This window comes from Erpetoichthys calabaricus, chromosome 4 (assembly GCF_900747795.2).
Source record: "Erpetoichthys calabaricus chromosome 4, fErpCal1.3, whole genome shotgun sequence".
Taxonomy (NCBI): Eukaryota; Metazoa; Chordata; class Cladistia; order Polypteriformes; family Polypteridae; genus Erpetoichthys; species Erpetoichthys calabaricus.
Window position 1 is genome coordinate 87,989,747 of NC_041397.2, and position 22,522 is coordinate 88,012,268.

At 39.5% G+C, this 22,522-nt stretch overlaps 1 protein-coding gene across 1 annotated transcript in view; it reads left to right on the plus strand.

Annotated features, from left to right (window-relative positions):
- The window catches only part of mzt1 (mitotic spindle organizing protein 1), a 44,034-nt gene that overhangs the window by 15,905 nt on the left and 5,607 nt on the right, over window positions 1-22,522 (plus strand). The gene's annotated exons all lie outside the window — the stretch shown is intronic.

Below are 22,522 nucleotides of genomic sequence, written 5' to 3' on the forward strand. Positions count from 1 at the left end.
GGTAGTACAGGAAAAAAGCCTTTAAAGTTATCAAATATGTTCACTTTTCCTAAAGTAAGAATACATTTCTTGTTCTCTTGTCAGCTCACAGTTATGAGTGGGTTTTTGTATGGCAAGCCTCCAATGCCAAGCTATATTCTGCTTATAATCATAGTTTTGCTTCTGCTATTGTTTTTCTTCAACTGTTATATTCTGCCATTGCTTGTTATAACAGACAGATGCACACTTAAATCCTATGATTGTTTTTGCCTAAGTGGCACCTACTTTTCAGTTATTACATTCAGTGTTATTTTACATAGACTAGAGCAAGATTCATGCTGAATGTGAAAAGAGCAGATAAGAGTTTCTTGTACTTTGTACAACTAAAAGAAAGTCATTAGTTACACTGCATCATATATTTAATCAACACTTTAGATTTTTAAAAAAGCCAAGCCACCTTCATGTCACAGACACAGCACTTACAGAGCACATCAGTTGTCTCCCTGCTGCTAGAGTTCATAGGCTCTGATGCACAGCCAGTGGCAAGGAGCCAGGGGAAAAATTGGTATATGGGGTTTCTTTTGTCCCTGGGTAAGTGGAGTGAGGTGAAGTCAGGTGGTACGCATGAACAAGCAAAAGAACGAAGCTGCTATGTGCCTGTGTCGCCACTGATCATCTGGATGGCATCTTTGAAGTGGCCACTGAAGAGACCAGAAAAGTTATTTTTAGGGTGACTTCACTAGAAGTTAGTGTAAAGTGGGTAATTCCATTTCTCTATCTCTCACACCCCCTGAGTCATTACAATGTTCTCATCTACTGAAGCACCCGCATACATTATCTGGCCAGCGGCAGCAGGGAATATTGGTGAAATAGTGAAATAATCTTCCATATAGTGAAAAAATATAAGCGATTGTAAATGTACATTTTTTTTTACTTCTTTTTGAGTAGCTGCCTATAGAATTCAAGTGATCTTTCATCATTATTTGTAATCTGTTTGTGTGCATCACTGATTTTTACTTTTCAGATTCAGTTTTAAAGGTGGTCAGCCCACTATAAACATTTTAAAGAACTGATGATTGTGTGTTTCTTTAAATTTCTCAACATAGCCACGAATCGGCAGCTTAATTGAATGAAAATGAACAAACGTGAATAAAAATTCACTAAATATTTTATTATTGGAGCAAAAAATATACTTCAATTTTACAAATTTTAGTCAAGTGTCTTTTAATGAGCAGTGCAAATATGGGTCATGGCACACCCCATGTCCTTGACTCCTGCTAGGCAGTTACACAACTTTGATAAACAGTTGATTGGCGAATTCTGGTGCTGTGAGCTGTGTTCAAAAGCAATAACAACAGGTCAATTATTTCCTTTTAAAACGATCTTAATAAAACAATGGAAAAAAAAAAATTCCTAAGCAACAATACTGGCATAATTTATAAAACAGCGATTTACAAAATGATGTTGGCTATTGCAAAAATTAAGAGAGTGCTTAATAAATAAATATGTAAGGAATGTTAGCACATTAAAAATTAGAAGTTTCAGGAATTATTAATTCTGTATGGGATATATACAATCCCATGCCAAATTCCAAGTTCTGTGTGAAATGCATGAGCACAAGGTCTTGCTCTAAAGAATCTATGTATGTCTATAGTAGCTTCAAGAATTACTGAATCCCTTGAAAAGTGATAAATAATAAACATAAACATAAACAGAACAGATAATTAGCAATATGTTATACCCCAAAAGTATTTTTTTTTTTTTATTAAACCATAAACCATTTCCTATACTGATACACAATGGCTAAAGATCTTGGACCATTCTTCTAATGTTAAATTATCTAGACATTATCTGCCCTCTTAAAGTGTACATCACACTGACGTACAGAATTTTGATTTTGTTTTCAGTCATCCATTTCTTTGTTCATTTTAGTGTTTGGTACAGCTGTTCCATAATAAAGATGCGAACAAAAGCTGTGACATTTATTAATAATCAAAATGCTATACAAAGAAAACCATTTCAGATTGTTTTAAAAATAACATAGAAGGCATGTAGAAAGAACATTTATTTTGATATTTTTATATATTAAAGGATAATTCATTATTGTTGCATCCAAGAATTTAGTGGGGTTTTTTTTTCTTTTTATCTTCAATTACTAAAGATATGAGTGTGTATTTGCTGTATGGCAGCACTAGAGGGAGCTGTTGCCCAAAAAAACAAACTTTTTCTGATTTGTTCATTCTTAACATCTATTGATATGAATGCTAAGTTCACTGAAATGAAACACTTGTTAAAATACTGTGATGGCTGAGGTAAATAATTTGATATACACCCAAAATGGCCTGACAATGAAAGCTGACAGAGACAATTAGAATTCCTGAAGTCTTATCTGGTAGACAGGGACACAATTCTAGTTTATATTTGAGTGTGCATAAAGTTTTCTCTTTTTAATAAAGTTGAAAAATTCTGCATGGTGGGTGATAAGGTTTATATAAGAGACTTTGATGATTACTCACTTCATTGTGAAATGAAACCTTACCCTGTTACTGCTTTAAATATAAACTACCTGTCCCAGTACCTGACTGCTCTGTCAGTAAGATAGTCAGAGCCAACAGTGAAATTTTAAAATGATAAGGCAGGTTATGGTACACATATACAGTGGTGTGAAAAACTATTTGCCCCCTTCCTGATTTCTTATTCTTTTGCATGTTTGTCACACAAAATGTTTCTGATCATCAAACACATTTAACCATTAGTCAAATATAACACAAGTAAACACAAAATGCAGTTTGTAAATGGTGGTTTTTATTATTTAGGGAGAAAAAAAAATCCAAACCTACATGGCTCTGTGTGAAAAAGTAATTGCCCCCTGAACCTAATAACTGGTTGGGCCACCCTTAGCAGCAATAACTGCAATCAAGCATTTGCGATAACTTGCAATGAGTCTTTCACAGCGCTCTGGAGGAATTTTGGCCCACTCATCTTTGCAAAATTGTTGTAATTCAGCTTTATTTGAGGGTTTTCTAGCATGAACCGCCTTTTTAAGGTCATGCCATAGCATCTCAATTGGATTCAGGTCAGGACTTTGACTAGGCCACTCCAAAGTCTTCATTTTGTTTTTCTTCAGCCATTCAGAGGTGGATTTGCTGGTGTGTTTTGGGTCATTGTCCTGTTGCAGCACCCAAGATCGCTTCAGCTTGAGTTGACGAACAGATGGCCGGACATTCTCCTTCAGGATTTTTTGGTAGACAGTAGAATTCATGGTTCCATCTATCACAGCAAGCCTTCCAGGTCCTGAAGCAGCAAAACAACCCCAGACCATCACACTACCACCACCATATTTTACTGTTGGTATGATGTTCTTTTTCTGAAATGCTGTGTTCCTTTTACGCCAGATGTAACGGGACATTTGCCTTCCAAAAAGTTCAACTTTTGTCTCATCAGTCCACAAGGTATTTTCCCAAAAGTCTTGGCAATCATTGAGATGTTTCTTAGCAAAATTGAGACGAGCCCTAATGTTGTTTTTGCTTAACAGTGGTTTGCGTCTTGGAAATCTGCCATGCAGGCCGTTTTTGCCCAGTGTCTTTCTTATGGTGGAGTCGTGAACACTGACCTTAATTGAGGCAAGTGAGGCCAGCAGTTCTTTAGACGTTGTCCTGGGGTCTTTTGTGACATCTCGGATGAGTCGTCTCTGCGCTCTTGGGGTAATTTTGGTCGGCCGGCCACTCCTGGGAAGGTTCACCACTGTTCCATTTTTTTGCCATTTGTGGATAATGGCTCTCACTGTGGTTCGCTGAAATCCCAAAGCTTTAGAAATGGCTTTATAACCTTTACCAGACTGATAGATCTCAATTACTTCTGTTCTCATTTGTTCCTGAATTTCTTTGGATCTTGGCACGATGTCTAGCTTTTGAGGTGCTTTTGGTCTACTTCTCTGTGTCAGGCAGCTCCTATTTAAGTGATTTCTTGATTGAAACAGGTGTGGCAGTAATCAGGCCTGGGGGTGGCTACGGAAATTGAACTCAGGTGTGATACACCACAGTTAGGTTATTTTTTAACAAGGGGGCAATTACTTTTTCACACAGGGCCATGTAGGTTTGGATTTTTTTTCTCCCTAAATAATAAAAACCATCATTTAAAAACTGCATTTTGTGTTTACTTGTGTTATATTTGACTAATGGTTAAATGTGTTTGATGATCAGAAACATTTTGTGTGACAAACATGCAAAAGAATAAGAAATCAGGAAGGGGGCAAATAGTTTTTCACACCACTGTATATATATATTCCAACCAACATATATATATCTGAACCAGCATATGTATATCTAAACCGGTGTATACATGTCTAAACCGGTCTATTGAACAGATTTATATATATCCAAACCAGTGTAATTTTTAACCTTTTTTTATCTCATGGCACATATAAACTAATTAGTAAAAGTCTGTGGCACACCAAAAAATATATTTTTTTGCTGATCTAACAAAAAAAAATTAGGCATAATTTTGGATTGACTTACAAAAAATAATAATAGTAATTACTTCTTTGCTCCAAGGTGACTTTTAAAAAATCTTTTATATTATTTATGACAATTTAAAATAATTAGGTAGTGCTCAAAATTATAAGGTGCCATATTTAGCAATAAGATTAGGAGGTACAGGGGTAAGATTGCCGCTTTGAAGCTAGCTAAACAATCACAGGTTCGCATCCAGAGATTTCCCTTCAGTTTTTTCTTCTTTTTTTCTTTTGCAAAGTGCTTTGAGTAGTAAGAAAGGCGCTGTATAAATGTAAGAAATTATTATTATTATTAATACATGTGTATGCGTCATCAAATTCAGCCGCTGTGTAGTGGGGGATAAATAGGAACACTAGATGTGCTCAACAATAAGACGCGTTAATTGGAAGAATTCCACAGTACGTTGTGCACACAATACAAACAATGTGTATATTATTGAAGTAAAGGTTCATATTTATTATATGAAATAACATTTAGTATACAAATTTTTAACAAGTTGAGATATTATACATTTTTTTGCTTTATTAGTTTACATATAGTGTATGTATATTATTATAATAATGATATAAAATCATATAAAATTTGCATTGTAGGCTTCTTTTGTGTCGTAATTCTTTAAAGTCTTTAAATAGTTTGCTTTTAAAAAATTTACAACACACCTGTGGACCATTGAAAATCGCTGATCTAAACAATACAATACAATTTATTTTTATATAGCCCAAAATCACACAAGAAGTGCCTCAATGGGCTTTAACAGGCCCTGCCTTTTGACAGCCCCCCAGCCTTGACTCTCAAAGAAGACAAGGAAAAACTCCCAAAAAACACCCTTGTGGGGGGGAAAAATGGAAGAAACCTTGGGAAAGGCAGTTCAAGGAGAGACCCCTTTCCAGGTAGGTTGGGTGTGCAGTGGGTGTCAGAAAAAAGGGGGGTAAATACAATACATAGAACAGGAAAAAAGTAATCATCAATACAATACAATAGTGCAATAGAAATATTACAAGTACAGAGCAGAATTCAACAGTAGATGATATTACATAATACAGTTTGGATTTGTTCAGAGTCCTGGAGACCTTGGCCATCAAGCTGCCTCCCCCTGTTGGCCATTCCACAGCTGAGTCAGTGCTGGGGCAGCCAATCCAATGAAAGAACCCTTCTACCCGATGACTTCTGCGATCCTCCATCAGAGATGACTTTACCTTAGGCAAGCAATACAACTTGGCAGGTGAGCAGTGGCACCAAGTGCCATATTTGAGTACCAAGAAGAGAAACAGAATAAGTAAGGGTTAGTAACAAATTATAACTATGGAAGAAGATGATCCACTGTGGCGACCCCTAACGGGAGCAGCCGAAAGAAGAAGAAGTAACAAATTATAACTATCATATTACTTATGTTTTAGTGCTAATAACTAACAACAGAGATGCAGTCTTCACAGTTAATCAGCAGCTCTAGTCAGGGTATGCTAGATAGATAGATACTTTATTAATCCTAAGGGGAAATTCACATACTCCAGCAGCAGCATACTGATAAAGAACAATATTAAATTAAAGAGTGATAACAATGCCGATAACAATGCAGGTAAACAGACAGACAATAACTTTGTATAATTTTAATGTTTACCCCGCCAGGTGGAATTGAAGAGTCGCATAGTGTGGGGGAGGAATGATCTCCTCAGTCTGTCAGTGGAGCAGGACATTGACAGCAGTCTGTCGCTGAAGCTGCTCCTCTGTCTGGAGATGATACTGTTTAGTGGATGCAGTGGATTCTCCATGATTGACAGGAGCCTGCTCAGTGCCCGTCGCTCTTCCATGGATGTCAAACTGTCCAGCTCCGTGCCTACAATAGAGCCTGCCTTCCTCAACAGTTTGTCCAGGCATGAGGCGTCCCTCTTCTTTATGCTGCTTCCCCAGCACACCACTGCGTAGAAGAGGGTGCTCGTCACAACCGTCTGATAGAACATCTGCAGCATCTTATTGCAGATGTTGAAGGACGCCAGCCTTCTAAGGAAGTATAGTCGGCTCTGTCCTTTCTTACACAGAGCATCAGTATTGGCAGTCCAGTCCAATTTATCATCCAGCTGCACTCCCAGGTATTTATAGGTTTGCACCCTCTGCACACAGTCACCTCTGATGATCACAGGGTCCATGAGGGGCCTGGTCCTCCTAAAATCCACCACCAGCTCCTTGGTTTTGCTGGTGTTTAGTTGTAGGTGGTTTGAGTCACACCATTTAACAAAGTCCTTGATGAAGTTCCTATACTCCTCTTCCTGCCCATTCCTGATGCAGCCCACGATAGCAGTGTTGTCAGCGAACTTTTGCACGTGGCAGGACTCCGAATTATTTTGGAAGTCCGATGTATATAGGCTGAACAGGACCGGAGAAAGTACAGTCCCCTGCGGCGCTCCTGTGTTGCTGACCACAATGTCAGACCTGCAGTTCCCAAGACGCACATACTGAGGTCTGTCTGTAAGATAGTCCACGATCCATGCCACCAGGTATGAATCTACTCCCATCTCTGTCAGCTTGTCCCTAAGCAGCATAGGTTGGATGGTGTTGAAGGCACTAGAGAAGTCTAGAAACATAATTCTTACAGCACCACTGCCTCTGTCCAAGTGGGGGAGGGATCGGTGTAGCATGTAGATGATGGCATTCTCCGCGCCCACCTTCTCCTGGTATGCGAACTGCAGAGGGTCGAGGGCGTGGCGGACCTGTGGCCTTAGGTGGTGAAGCAGCAGCCGCTCCATGGTCTTCATCACATGTGACATCAGAGCGACAGGCCGGAAGTCGTTCAGCTCACTAGGACGTGATATCTTTGGGACGGGGGTGATGCAAGATGTTTTCCAAAGCCTTGGGACTCTCCCCTGTTCCAGGCTCAGGTTGAAGATGAGCTGTAGAGGACTCCCAAGCTCCAACGCACGGGCCTTTAGCAGTCGTGGCGATACTCCATCTGGACCCACTGCTTTGCTGGCACAAAGTCTCCTCAGCTCTCTGCTCACCTGCGCTGCTGTAATTGTGGGTTTGGGGAAACTCTCCTGTGCTGGTATCAGCAGAAGGATGGTTGGAGGGTGCAGTACTCTGAGGTGAGAGTGGGTTAGGGTGGTCAAACCTGTTAAAAAAGTTGTTCATCTGGTTTGCTCTGTCCACATCTCTCTTGATGGTGGCACCCCGCTTCGAGCTGCAGCCAGTGATGATCTTCATCCCATCCCACACTTCCTTCATGCTGTTGTTCTGCAACTTCTGCTGCAGCTTTCTTCTCTACTGCTCCTTCGCTGCCCTGAGCTGGACTCGGAGTTCCTTCTGCATGCGCTTGAGCTCATGCTGATCACCGCCTTTAAAAGCCCTTTTCTTCTGGTTCAAAAGGCCCTTGATATCATTTGTAATCCATGGCTTGTTGTTAGCATAGCAGCGTACTGTTCTTACTGGAACTACAATGTCTATACAGAAGTTGATGTAATCAGTAGTGCAAGCAACAACCTCCTCAATGTTCTCATTATGTGACCCGTGCAGGATATCCCAGTCTGTAGTTCCAAAGCATTCTCTCAGAGCCTTCTCTGCCTCAGGGGACCACTTCCTGAATGAGCGTGTGGTTGTTGGTAGCTCTCTCACTCTTGGTTTGTAGTGAGGCTGAAGCAGAACCAGGTTGTGATCTGCTTTCCCAAGCGCAGGCAGCGGGGTGGCACTGTATGCATCTTTAACGTTTGCATACAGTAGGTCAATAGTCCTATTTCCCTGGGTGTTACAATCCACATACTGGGAGAAGGCAGGTAATGTTTTGTCCAGCGTCACATGGTTAAAGTCTCCAGCAATTAGCACAAGTGCCTCGGGATGCTACGTTTGCAGTTTAGCAACAGCTGAGTGGATGATGTCACTCGCTATCTCCACATCCGCCCGAGGAGGGATGTAAACAGTAACAACAATGACGTTTCCAAACTCTCTGGGCAAGTAATAGGGACGCAAACTTACGGCCAACAGTTCGATGTCCCTGCAGCAAGAGGAGATTTTAATGTTTACATGTCCAGAGTTGCACCATCTTGTATTGACATAGAGTGCGAGTCTACGTCCTTTGTGCTTTCCGCAGGTACTTGCGTCTCTGTCCGCTCTAACTGTGCTAAACCCGGGTAGCTCCACGTTAGCATCTGGGATGTTAATTGTTAGCCACGTTTCAGTAAAACACAACAAACTGCATTCTCTGTAGGTCCTGACATTTTTCACCAGCGCAGCCAGTTCGTCGATCTTATTTGGTAGCGAGTTCGCATTTCCCAGGATCACAGAAGGCACCGAAGGTTTGTATCGCCACTTTCTCTCTAGACGCTTGGCTTTTATCTTGGCGCCGGCTCTGCTGCCACGATACGACCTTCTTACCTCGTCAGGTAAATAGGGGACCACACCGGCTTGGGCATTTGTTCTCGGCGCTTGAAGTTGACTACTTGAATAGACAAGTCTCGGCATGTAAAAATCCATTTCCAAGTAGTAAAGAGTAGTAAAAAAGTGTCCAGGGAACTAGTCCACATAAAAGAAAGTGGTAAGAGTTGACAGTGAAATAGAGAAAAATACAGAAAAAAGGTAAAAAGATAGTCATACACGGAGCTGCTGGAAAGGCTGCCACTCACGACGGTGCCTGAGTCATAAGATTAAATTAACTGCTAAATTGAAGTAGTGAATCTACAGACAGGATTTGAAAGCAGAGACTGAAGGGGCATCTCTTATAGTAGCAGGCAGACCATTCCACAGTTTAGGGGCCCTGTAACTAGAAGCTGGACCTCCCACTGTCATTTTATTAATCCTTGGAATCTTGAGATCTTAATGTACAGTATGTTCTGGTTTGTAAGTCATGATAAGTTCAGAAAAGTAGTCCGGACCTTGGCCATTTAAGGCTTTATATGTTAAAAGGAGAATTTTGAAATCTGCCCTAAAGTTAACCGGGAGCCAGTGTAAGGATTTAAGAACTGGAGTTATGTGTTCATATTTTCTAGTTCTTGTAATAATTCTTGCAGCAGCATTTTGGATTAACTGAAAACTGTATAAAGAACAGTTTGAACATCCAGTGAAGACCGCATTGCAGTAGTTAGTCCTACTAGAAATAAATGCATCAATTAATTTCTCAGAATCCTGCTTATTTAGAAAATGCCTTAATTTCCTAACATGTTTATGATGGAAGAAACATGATTTATACAACTTTTGTAATGTGCTCTTTAAATGACATGCTAGAATCAAATATAACTCTTAGATTGCAGGCTGATTCAGTAGAATTAATGTTGATTCCAACTGAATTAAATTATGACAAAATACTGTTGTGTTCAGAGTCATTTCCCCCAATAATTAACATCTGTTTTACCAGTGTTTAAAGACAAGTAGTTCTCATCCATCCACTCCTTTAATTCACTAACACAACTAATTAAAGACAACATTGGAAAAACTTCATTTGGTCTAAAAGAAATGTATAACTGGGTGTCATCTACGTACGAGTGAAAATGAACATTATGTTTTCTAATGATAGATCCCAGTGGAAGCATGTAAAGTGAAAACAGTAGAGGTCCCAGTACTGAGCCCTGCGGGACAACATATCTCGGTTCAGTGTATAATAATACACTGTCTGTACACATTAGAATTGATTTGATGAATAACAAGTAAACCAGGCAAGGACAGACAGGGACCAATAAATATATATTTGAACAGGTGCTAAAAAAATATCTCTGTCTCGTAGAATTGTGTCCCTTCTCTTAGGTGCACTAAGATGGGATTGTTGCAGAACTCCTCGTTTGCGCGCCACTTGTCTTTTGTTTTAGCGCATGCTCCATGCAAAATGCTGTCATGTCTGTCAGTAAACATACACACGCAGTTCTAAGGCTGCAGGTATATTAAATGTTATTGACAGTATACCAGGGTGCTTTGTGATTGACGGAGGACAGCAAACTTTGCTTAAAAGGTAATAAAAAAGCCAGTTGTTAGTTGTATTTTCAGTCTTTTTGGCATGCTTACTATGTTTTGTTACCAATAAATTCTTCAATGGGAACTCATCAACAAAGAAAATGGAAAATAAGATTTAGTAAAATGTCAATAATAATAATAAATCATTACTAGACAACCAACAACTATGTACAAAGACATTTAAAAGATAAATCTTTGAAATAAGTGTAGTAATCCAATTTCATGCTATAAGTGATTACTTTCTCTTAAACATTTACACACAGGTAGTTGTTCCTGGGGATATAAAAAGGAAAAAAAATCCATGGCAAAGGCTTTGTTGTTGAACCTAAAGTTCACTTCTGCCATATGAGTGATTAAAATCGTTTAAAGGAAGTATTTCAAGTTCTATCAAACGTATGTCTCATCCACTGGCTGGGACACTCCTTTCCATGGCTGGAGCAGAGCCTCAGAAATGCGTGCCCCGTGACTGCTGATTTCAAAGTCAACCCTGGAGAAGTAATATTGTCTAAAGCCATGGTAAAAGATTGATGAAAGTTTTTTACATGACTTTCAAGTCTGTGTGTCCCATTGTCCTCTACACTCGAAGGGACACTCACTTCTATAGCCGAGCCTTTACCTTGGAGTTGTGTGCCCCCTGACTGCTGCTTACAACAGTCCAGTTGTTGTTGGATTGGTTGTTTTAGCTGTTTTTTTTATTAATTTATTTTTTCATCGAGCTTTTGTCCTCAAATTTCCTTTTGAGGACAAATAAAGTTTCTGTCTGTCTATCTGTCTATCAGAAATAAAAGATGCTTTGAAATATTATTTTTTGTCAAATGATGTATAAACCTATTTAATGAAATGCACATTAGTATAGTAACAAGTCAATTAAAGAGCCCATAGACAAACATCAACCCAAATATTAAACACTTTATTGAGTCTGTCATTCTATTACATATACAAGCTATTTCATAGCTTCGTAAAATACCTCAGCTTGCTCCTACCCTTTGGAGTCTGTAGTTGCCATTGTTGAACATAAGCACAACAGCTGTGCCAATGAAAGTCAAGGAAGCCATTATGATGCTGGAAAACAAGATTAAAATCATTGTAGACATCATTGAAACCTTATGATGACCTAAATCAACTGTCTGGAGTGTCAGACCGTTGAGTGCACTAGTTAGCTCAGTAATCGCAGAGACTGGTAGGCCAATAAAGACCTGCACTGCTGATGACAGAAGAATCCCACTATGGCAATGAAAAAGACCCAAACACCATGTGTGACAGATCAGAAACAGCCTTCAGGAAGCAGATGAGGTTGTATCGGAGTGTACTATCCGCAGAAGACTTCATGAATAGAAGTGCAGAGGCCACACTGCAAGATACAAACCACTAGTTAGCCACAAAAACAGGATGGCCAGATTATAGTTTGTGAAAAAGGACTTCAAACAGCCTGCAGAATTCTGGGAAAAGGGTCTTGTGGAACGACAAGACAAAGCTGAACCTGTATTAGAGTGATGGCAAGAGCAAAGTGTGGAGACAAAAAGGAACTGCACAAGATCCAAAGCAGACCACCTCATCTGTTAAACATGGTGGTGGGGGTGTATGGCTGCCACAGGCACTGGCACACTCACCTTCATTGATGACAGAGCTGCTGACAGCAGTCACACATGAGGTATTTAGAAACATCTCAGCTGCTCAGGTTCCAGTAAATACCTCCAAGCTTCGTCCAACAACAAGGTAATGATCCTAAATATACTGCTAAGGCAACACAGGTGTTTTTCAAAGCTAACAAAATCGAAAATTGTTGAATAGCCAAACCATTCACCTGATTTAAATTCAATTACACAGGCCCTCCATATGCTGAAGAGAAAACATAAGGGGACAAGCCCCTGAAACAAGGGATGTACAACAAAGTACTAAATATGATGGCTTTAATAGACCTCCGTTGCTGAGTCCCAGACAGTATGGTGCTCTGAAATGAGGGACGATGTAGGAAAAGTGGTGCTATGTCTAACATACTGTGTGACCGAAATGTATGCAAATGCCCTTAATTAAAATCTTAAATATGCACTTTAATCCTGTCTTAATTTTTGTTTTAGTAATTTTAAAGTGTTAAGCATGGGTAAATCAAGGAGAAATATGCCTTTGTCCCAAACATTTTGGGACTGTACAGTATAATGCATCGATTTTATCCCCCAAATCACCCATGAAATACAAATCACAGGAAAGCACCTAGAGATTATTATCTGTATGCAAATTTTGATTTATACATTTACATAAAAGCACAAATTTTATAAAGATTTATGCATATCGATATTAGGAGCGTTTATGTGCCGTCACTACACGGCTTTAGGATTGTCTTTTCACGAACTGGGATCTCTGGAGTATTACAAAACAATAAATAATGTACTGAAATGTAAGCAAATCTCAAGTAACCCTAAATTGAGGAGAATGCTAATTGTGAAACATAGCAACTAGAATTTGAAAGTGTTAAAAATTAACTGTTTATTTTTTATGATTTATAGGATTATTTAACTTATCAAAGCAGATTAGAAACACTCTTTAACATTACACATTTTACGGTGAATAGAATGACATCGTCTTATGTCTCGGCCACTGGATCTAATATTCTAAGACGTTCTGTTAATCTCCACCTCTGAATGCGAAGGGTTATAACATTAAGAGTACTGTACTATTAAGTTTTCACGGACTCGCGGAAACAAGACAGTACAGTACACTCCGTGCTCTAACCATTGATGCTCTGAATTCTGACTTTCTCACATTGTACTGTTGGCTCATATTAGTTTCAATGCAATATAGCTCTGCCAGTTTGCATGCATTCATTACTTCACATATTGCATTCAGATGGCGCACCCATTGAATTCAGTGCAGTACGATCGGGTGGCTGACTCATGCATTGGATTGCGTGGTGTACGCATTGGATTCTGCACGGCTCGATTAGTTAGCTAATGCACTCCCCGTGTCCGTGTGGGTTTCCTCCAAATGTCAAAAAGCATGCAAGCTAGGTGAACGGCCGACACTTCATTTGATCTAGTGCGTTTTTGGTTGTTGTGTGTTCACCCTGCAATGAACTAGTGCACAGCTGGGACAGGCTCCATTCCTACCCCTGTAACCCTATTGTGAATTAAGAAGATTATAAAAAGACACGATATGATGCATTGGACTGCCCATGCACGCACTAGATTCAGAAAAAGTCTGTTTGCTTGCACATATCCATCCATCCATCCATTTTCCAACCCGCTGAATCCGAACACAGTCTGCTGGACCCAATCCCAGCCAACACAGGGCACAAGGCAGGAACCAATCCCGGGCAGGGTGCCAACCCACTGCAGGACACACACAAACACACCCACACACCAAGCACACACTAGGGCCAATTTGGAATCGCCAATGGGATTTATTTTTTTTTTTAGACAGGCAGAATTTAGACAACCTGTATTTTATTCTGACATCATTTTGAATACTAATTTTTGGGAAATTGTTAGTGAATTTTTTCATTTTGGTTTATATCATTACATTTATGTTCTAACATGTAAAAAAGATGTACCTAGAAGAAAATTTCCTGGATGCTATGTCTGCTGTTGACTTGTTTGCTTTGCAGTACATTTATCTGACAAGAATTAATGCTGGTATTAATGAATTCATACAGCAATGGAATCACCACTCGCTGAGCACTCGCTGGTGCTCTACAGCATGGTTTGTTACAGGGCAATTTACTGGATAAATGTTCGGACGGTGCAGCTTGTAATCAAAATGAACATACCACAGTTAGTGTGTCACCAACAGTCCTGCCCTAAAACAAAGATGCATTTTTACAAACAATTGACCCATTGATGGATGATGGCAATCATGGCATTGAGTACCACCTTCTTCAAGTGTGAATTTCCCCTTGGGATTAATAAACTCTCTCTCTCTCTCTCTCTCTGTCCACACATTTGCATGGACCAGTATAATGTTATATTAGTACTACAATATTTTAGTAATCATAAAAATAGTACCATCATAAAAGAATTCATCCTTTGTATCCATAGTACTAAGGTGTTGTACCGTGTTATTGATTACATCTTGCCTGAAGAAGGGGCCTGAGTTGCCTCGAAAGCTTGCATATTGTAATCTTTTTAGTTAGCCAATAAAAGGTGTCATTTTGCTTGGCTTTTCTCTCCTTTGTATCCAAAAAAACAACAGATTTTTTTTTATTTTTGGTTTCCCCAAGAAGGTATACAGGTGCTGGTCATAAAATTAGAATATCATGACAAAGTTGATTTATTTCAGTAATTCCATTCAAAAAGTGAAACTTGTATATTAGATTCATTCATTACACACAGACTGATGTATTTCAAATGTTTATTTCTTTTAATGTTGATGATTATAACTGACAACTAATGAAAGTCCCAAATTCAGTATCTCGGAAAATTAGAATATTGTGAAAAGGTTCAATATTGAAGACACCTGGTGCCACACTCTAATCAGCTAATTAACTCAAAACACCTGCAAAAGCCTTTAAATGGTCTCTCAGTCTAGTTCTGTAGGCTACACAATCATGGGGAAGACTGCTAACTTGACAGTTGTCCAAAAGATGACCATTGACACCTTGCACAAGGAGGGCAAGACACAAAAGGTCATTGTTAAAAAGGCTGGCTGTTCACAGAGCTCTGTGTCCAAGCACATTAATAGAGAGGCGAAGGGAAGGACAAGATGTGGTAGAAAAAAGTGTACAATCAATAGGGATAACCGCACCCTGGAGAGGATTGTGAAACAAAACCCATTCAAAAATGTGGGGGAGATTCGCAAAGAGTGGACTGCAGCTGAAGTCAGTGCTTCAAGAACCACCACGCACAGACGTATGCAAGACATGGGTTTCAGCTGTCGCATTCCTTGTGTCAAGCCACTCTTGAACAAGAGACAGCGTCAGAAGCGTCTCGCCTTTGGACTGCTGCTGAGTGGTCCAAAGTTATGTTCTCTGATGAAAGTAAATTTTGCATTTCCTTTGGAAATCAAGGTCCCAGAGTCTGGAGGAAGAGAGGAGAGGCACAGAATCCACGATGCGTGAGGTCGAGTGTAAAGTTTCCAAAGTCAGTGATGGTTTGGGGTGCCATGTCATCTGCTGGTGTTGGTCCATTGTGGTTTCTGAGGTCCAAGGTCAACGCAGCCGTCTACCAGGAAGTTTTTAGAGCACTTCATGCTTCCTGCTGCTGACGAACTTTATGGAGATGCAGATTTCATTTTCCAACAGGACTTGGCACCTGCACACAGTGCCAAAGCTACCAGTACCTGGTTTAAGGACCATGGTATCCCTGTTCTTGATTGGCCAGCAAACTCGCCTGACCTTAACCCCATAGAAAATCTATGGGGTATTGTGAAGAGGAAGATGCAATACGCCAGACCCAACAATTCAGAAGAGCTGAAGGCCACTATCAGAGCAACATGGGCTCTCATAACACCTGAGGAGTGCCACAGACTGATGGACTCCATGCCATGCCGCATTGCTGCAGTAATCCAGGCCAAAGGAGCCCCAACAAAATATTGAGTGCTGTACATGCTCATAATACCTTTCAGTTGGCCAACATTTCTAAAAATCCTTTTTTTGCATTGGTCTTAATTGATATTCTAATTTTCCGAGATACTGAATTTGGGACTTTCATTAGTTGTCAATTATAATCATCAACATTAAAAGAAATAAACATTTGAAATACATCAGTCTGTGTGTAATGAATGAATCTAATATACAAGTTTCACTTTTTGAATGGAATTACTGAAATAAATCAACTTTGTCATGATATTCTAATTTTATGACCAGCACCTGTAAATAGTTATTTCTGTAACTAGCATGGACTGTCATTTTATCAATATAGATGGAAAATGCATATTGCTGTGTGTATCATAAGATCCAATGTTAACCTTTTTGCAAAGCTTGTGTTACAAAAGCATTATAAATTTAAAATGGCAGGATGCTCAACTCTACAAGTGTTTTTCATTACAAATTGTATCCTTAAGGTGGTCTATGATGTTTTAAATCCTAGTCTGTGCATTGACCATGTATGGTTTGTGTAGTCTCCCCTTTGACTGTGCAAACTGTTGGAAGTAAAGAGGTCCCCTTTCCTTCCGTCTTATGTTTCAGATAGGTGTGGCTCAGGACTGTATTAATAGAAGTCTGTGGCTATTGTGAAGTTAAATATGCAAGAGGTTTCTGGGGAAATTGTTCAGTGTCAGTATTAAAGGAATATGAAACCAAAAGAAACATGTTGCTTTTTAATTAAAGTAATTTAATATTTAACCAATACAAAAATTTGCCTTAATTAGAAAAAAAGCTAGACAATTCTTTCTGTGACACTGGTGAAATTCTTTTGCTGTATATTCCTTGATTTACTTAGCACCATCAAGACAAATGTGCAGAAGTTTAAATAGACTTGAGCAGTATCGAAATTGTTTTCTGGGCAAACAGCCATCTACAAAAGGTGCAAGAAAGTGCAAAATGCTTTCAGAATTAGAAAAGTTTAAAAAATTTATTCTGATGTTGCTAACAACAGCAGAATTGAAGGTAAAATTAACAGTCAACCACAGAACTTAACTCTATGAATTTGGTAATTGGCATGATCCTAAAACAAGCAACTGCATACAGTAGAGTGCAGGTCATGCTGTTCTAAAGCCAGGAGAGTTTTTGATGCCAAAATCCATATCTCTCTTGAATTCTGAGGAAGACTGCTTGACAAGTATCCTTATAACATTATCACATGTGCTGGCCAATGGAAACCTTGAGCCATCATGCAAGAATTCCAGACACGGTGTCTGACAAAATCCAAGTAGTGGGATTTTATCACTGCCAGTGATTAAAATCAACAAGTCTCCCAAAGACACCGCCTCAGGATGAACTATATATAACAAAGGCAAAACTTTATGAAAAAGGAATGAAATACTGACATCTAAATACATTTCACTGATACCTTTCCCAAAACCCATTTCCAGAGGAGCTCAGTTTTGGTTAACAGTGGCTGATCAACTAACCGATAATGGGCAATTTCTTACTTACAGCATCTTGATAATCTCCAAATGTGCAATTTTCTTGTTGAAAGCGATTGCTTCTGATTTCAGACATTGACACTGTAAAAAGTCTTTCTACATCTGATGCAGTGAGTTCTTTCCCCATATTTGTGAACACAGATTTTAATACTTCAGCATGATGCTGTATGGCCTCTAAAATTTCCAGAGCTCCCAGTCCTTCTTTAAAACTAGGTTACAAAATAATCTGTGTCAATTCTCCAATTAGATCAACTGAACACAATTACATGTCCAACTAACAGAGCCAAGACTGTACCTTTCAAAATGGCTTCTTGTCCACTGGAAAACATACCAATGAGCAACATCCAAAACCACATCTCCCTTGTTGTGGTGGTCAACTTTTTTTGAAGCAGCCTGAGAGACTCTGAATGCTTGCAGCTAAGTCAACAAAATTAGACAAGTCTTCATCCGTGGTGGCATCATTTATCTAATTGGAAAACAAATTATTTCTTCTTAAAACTCACAATCATAATGGTAGCTGCACACCTTTCAAAATTATAATCTACATTTCCAAAAATCTACTTACCCACTTAAAACACTCAACTATCTAACATTCTTTTTCCTTCTTCAAAGCATTTTGTAAGTACAACTTGGGTATCATGATAACAAGTGGCATTCCCATAATGTTAATGGTGGCTATAATTCAGCTGTCAAATGTAAAAAAATGGGTTGGTGGTGGGGGTTGAGGTTATGGTTTGTGATCATTTAAACAAGTTTTACAAATCTGAACTGGTATGTTGACCTCTTTTCCATAGCCTTAACACACAATTATAACAAATAGGATACAGTGGAACCTCGGGTCATGACTGTAATTCGTTCTGTTCGCAACCCGATTTGGTCGTGACCCGAAGTAATTTCCCCCATAGGATTGTATGTAAATACAATTAATCCATTTCGGACCGTACAAATTGTATGTAAATATTTTTTTTTTTTTTTTTTTAACGTTTTTTAAGCACAAAAATAGTTAATTATACCATAGAATGCACAGTGTAATAGTAAACTAAATGTAAAAACATTGAGTAACACTGAGAAAACCTAACTAACATTGCAAGAGTTCACGCTGCAGTCTTATGAACCGCTCGCTCGTAAACACTTTTTTTAATGAGTTTTAAACACAGGGAAAAAAATGAACATTTGAAAAATCTGTAATTTATACAAAAACTAACCATAAACAACCAAGAAAACTAACCTTGCATGAGTCGAGTTCTGGCATGAAAGAAGTGAGAAGGAACTGGGTAGAGAGGAGATTACAGTTTTGAGGTAAAGTATGTGACGATGCAGGTTCGCTGCATGCTCCCATCTCACTTCCGGGAGCCCTTAAACCCGTCATCATCTGTAATGTTACCGATGAGCACGAAAGTGAGGGACTACAATGGAGCAAGGGGATGGTGCAAAAGTGCCAAGTGCTTTTATTAAAATCAACAAAACAACAGTCAAAAACAAAATCCAAATTAAATAAAGTGCAGTGCTTTCATAATCCTTCAATAAATAATCCCATAAAAACAGAAGTGAAGTGGATGTTAAAATCCAATAGAAAAAAGTCTTCATCAAATACAACGAGGTTAAAACAATGCTGGAAGCAGTCTCTTTAAAAACAAGCCCGGTGCATTCTTTAACCGGTGACCCCCACTGCCTTCTCGGCCTTACACGGCCAGTCGTCCTTCTTCTGGTCACTCCAGCTCCTTGATCAGCTGGAGGGACTGCTTCCTTCTGCCCCACCGAGTGTCAGCCAAACACCCTTGCTTGGGCTCACTGTCCAGCTGCCTGCCTGCTTCCACGTGCTCGCTCGCTCGCTCACACCGGTTCTTTCCACACTGCTTCCTGCTTACTTCCTCACTCCGCAACCTCCGTCTTTCTTTTCTTTTTCCTCCCTTTAGCCGCCTCACGCTTCTGTTTATGCAGAGGGTGGTCCAGATCTAATTATGCAGATCCAGATCGTCTAGATGACTTTGATTTATGCGGGGACGATTCCAGTTCGGTGCGAAGACGATTCATCATGTTGTCAGTTCGCACACTTCTCGATGGTCCAGAATTTTTCGGGTGATTTTCTATGTAATAAACTTAAGTTATAGTGTAATGAAAATTGCATAATTAGATCTAGACCACCCTATGCTGTACAGGGAGAGACTGAACACGTGCATAAATCACCGGCACGTACAAACTGGAAGGGAAACGAAATAGAGCACAAAGAGTTCAGAGCGATTGCACAGGGAGAGACTGAACATGTGCGGAAATCATCAGCGTACATGAACCGGAAGGGAAACTGGCTTGTTCGTCACCCGAGTGTGTGGTCATGAACAGATGCAAAATTTTGGCAAACTTTTTGGTCGTAACCTGATTTGTTCGTGTTCAGAGACGTTCGTGACCTGAGGTTCCATGTACATGCTGTAACAAAATTCAGGAGTGTGCCCAGGTTTGAAGTACCCCATACAAATCTTAAGTTCAAGTATTTTGTACTGCAGTTGTAAAATGGGAAACTGAAAAGGCCATAATATAACATGATCTTTGCTCCTAGTACAGATATTTCAAAATCAAAAAGAAAGGGATTTGGGAAGCCTGTCAGGCAATTTTAGAGAGAAGACACCTTCCAACGCTGCATCTCATTTCTAAAATCCTAGACAGTTTAAACGTACCACTGCCTTGTTCCACCTTCAGCTACTCTGGGGATTCTAAAGGTACTTTCAAATTTTCTGTTGAGCACTCCAAGAGCATCTATTTTGCAAATGATGCCAAATGAAAAATTCAAAAAACAGCTTTTTTTTAATACTTTGTTTCATTGAACTCAAAACAATTTTACTTAATCTGCTACATTGCTGTTTACAACCAAGCAAGAGTGAACAAAGTGTACAAATAAGTATGTGGACCTTCCTGCTTTATAGGGGTGGGGAGGAGGAACACCACCACACACAATTTATTATTCACAAACCAATAAAAGAAACAATTTAAATTCATCATTCGGTGACAGTCAGTTTAAGTTAAGCAACATAACCTAGGCCAATCTTTGCATGAAGGCTGTTGGGGTACAACTATAAATGATGTTAAATAGAAAACTTCACAGAGCACTTACTGCTTTCAGTTGTGCATGTACGTCTTGGTCAAAAACATAATCAATGTTAACCCTAACATTAGTTGGCCTCTTGATTAAAGCTTCATACAAGACTGGTGAAAGGAAGCAAGGGGATGGTCCTCCATGAACTACTGTCATTGCCAAAATGTGACCTGCATGGAAGTACGTACTTGCCTTTAAAGGTGAAAGTGGGGAAGGGGAAAAGAAAAGTACATATTAAAATTGATAATAACCAATACTACAAAATTGACCCTAATCTGAAAAATGGTAGGGTGGCACGGTGGCGCAGTGGTAGCGCTGCTGCCTCGCAGTTAGGAGACTTGGGTTCGCTTCCAGGGTCCTCCCTGCGTGGAGTTTGCATGTTCTCCCCGTGTCTGCATGAGTTTCCTCCGGGTGCTCCGGTTTCCTCCCACAGTCTAAAGACATGCAGGTTAGGTGCATTGGTGATTCTAAATTGTCCCTATTGTGTGCTTGGTGCGTGTGTGCGCCCTGTGTTGGCTCCAGCAGACCCCCGTGACCCTGTGTTAGGATATAGTGGGTTGGAGAATGACTGAATGAATAAATGATAAATGGTGGCACAAACCATACAGGAGGTGGAAAGTTATTTTACCTTCAGTGTTGCAACTTAAAATTTTTGCTTCATTGGGCCCCTCAAAAATACTACTTTTTTTTTTTCAAATACAAAAGAACATAATGGGAAAATTCTCTTTTAGGCCCTCCTAGATCCACTGCTCCTTCAGAAACGCCTAGGTCATCTGTAAACTTAATATCAATTCTGTTGCAATGGAAGAAGTTAGCTCTGGCCATTGCCCGCTTGGTTATATCCCAAACATCCATCCATCCATCCATTTTCCAACCCGCTGAATCCGAACACAGGGTCACGGGGGTCTGCTGGAGCCAATCCCAGCCAACACAGGGCACAAGGCAGGGACCAATCCCGGGCAGGGTGCCAACCCACCGCAGGACACACACAAACACACCCACACACCAAGCACACACTAGGGCCAATTTAGAATCGCCAATCCACCTAACCTGCATGTCTTTGGACTGTGGGAGGAAACCGGAGCGCCCGGAGGAAACCCACACAGACACGGGGAGAACATGCAAACTCCACGCAGGGAGGACCCGGGAATCGAACCCAGGTCCCCAGGTCTCCCAACTGCGAGGCAGCAGCGCTACCCACTGCGCCACCGTGCCGCCCTCCCAAACATTTTTACGCATTATATTGAAGCGAACAGCTTCCTCCCAGCTCAAGCTTTTCGAAAGTGAATGCAAAATGCCTTCCATAGATGTATGTTCATCAGCTCTGCAGACAGGACAGAAGAAACATCAAGCAAGATTACATATTACCATCTGCAGGATTAAAATTTTCAGAACAGACCAGAACATGTTAGAATCTTTACTCAAAGCGTAATAATATACAAGATTGTCAAATGTAGCAATTAAACCCTTAGTCTTGCTAAGGCTAACAGAGGTTGTGTACCCACTGGTAACAAGAACTGCTGTATAAAATGTGCAAAGTAACTGCACTTTTAAAATCAAAGTTTTAAACCAAAAGCCTCTTTCCCACATGCAGGCTTTGTAAGGAAATCAATAGCTTATTTTATTAGTCATGATATAGAGAGGATTAAAGATATGTATGTACTAGCAAAATACCCGCGCTTCGCAGCGGAGAAGTAGTGTGTTAAAGAGGTTATGTAAACATATATATATATATATATATATATACATATCTACATATATATATATATATCTACATATACACATATCTACATATACATATAATATATACATATATACATATAATATATACATATACACATCCACATATATATACATATATATATATATATATATATATATATATATATATATATATATATATATACATACATATACACACATACATACACACACACATACATATACACATACATAACATATACACATACATATATATATATATATATATATATATACA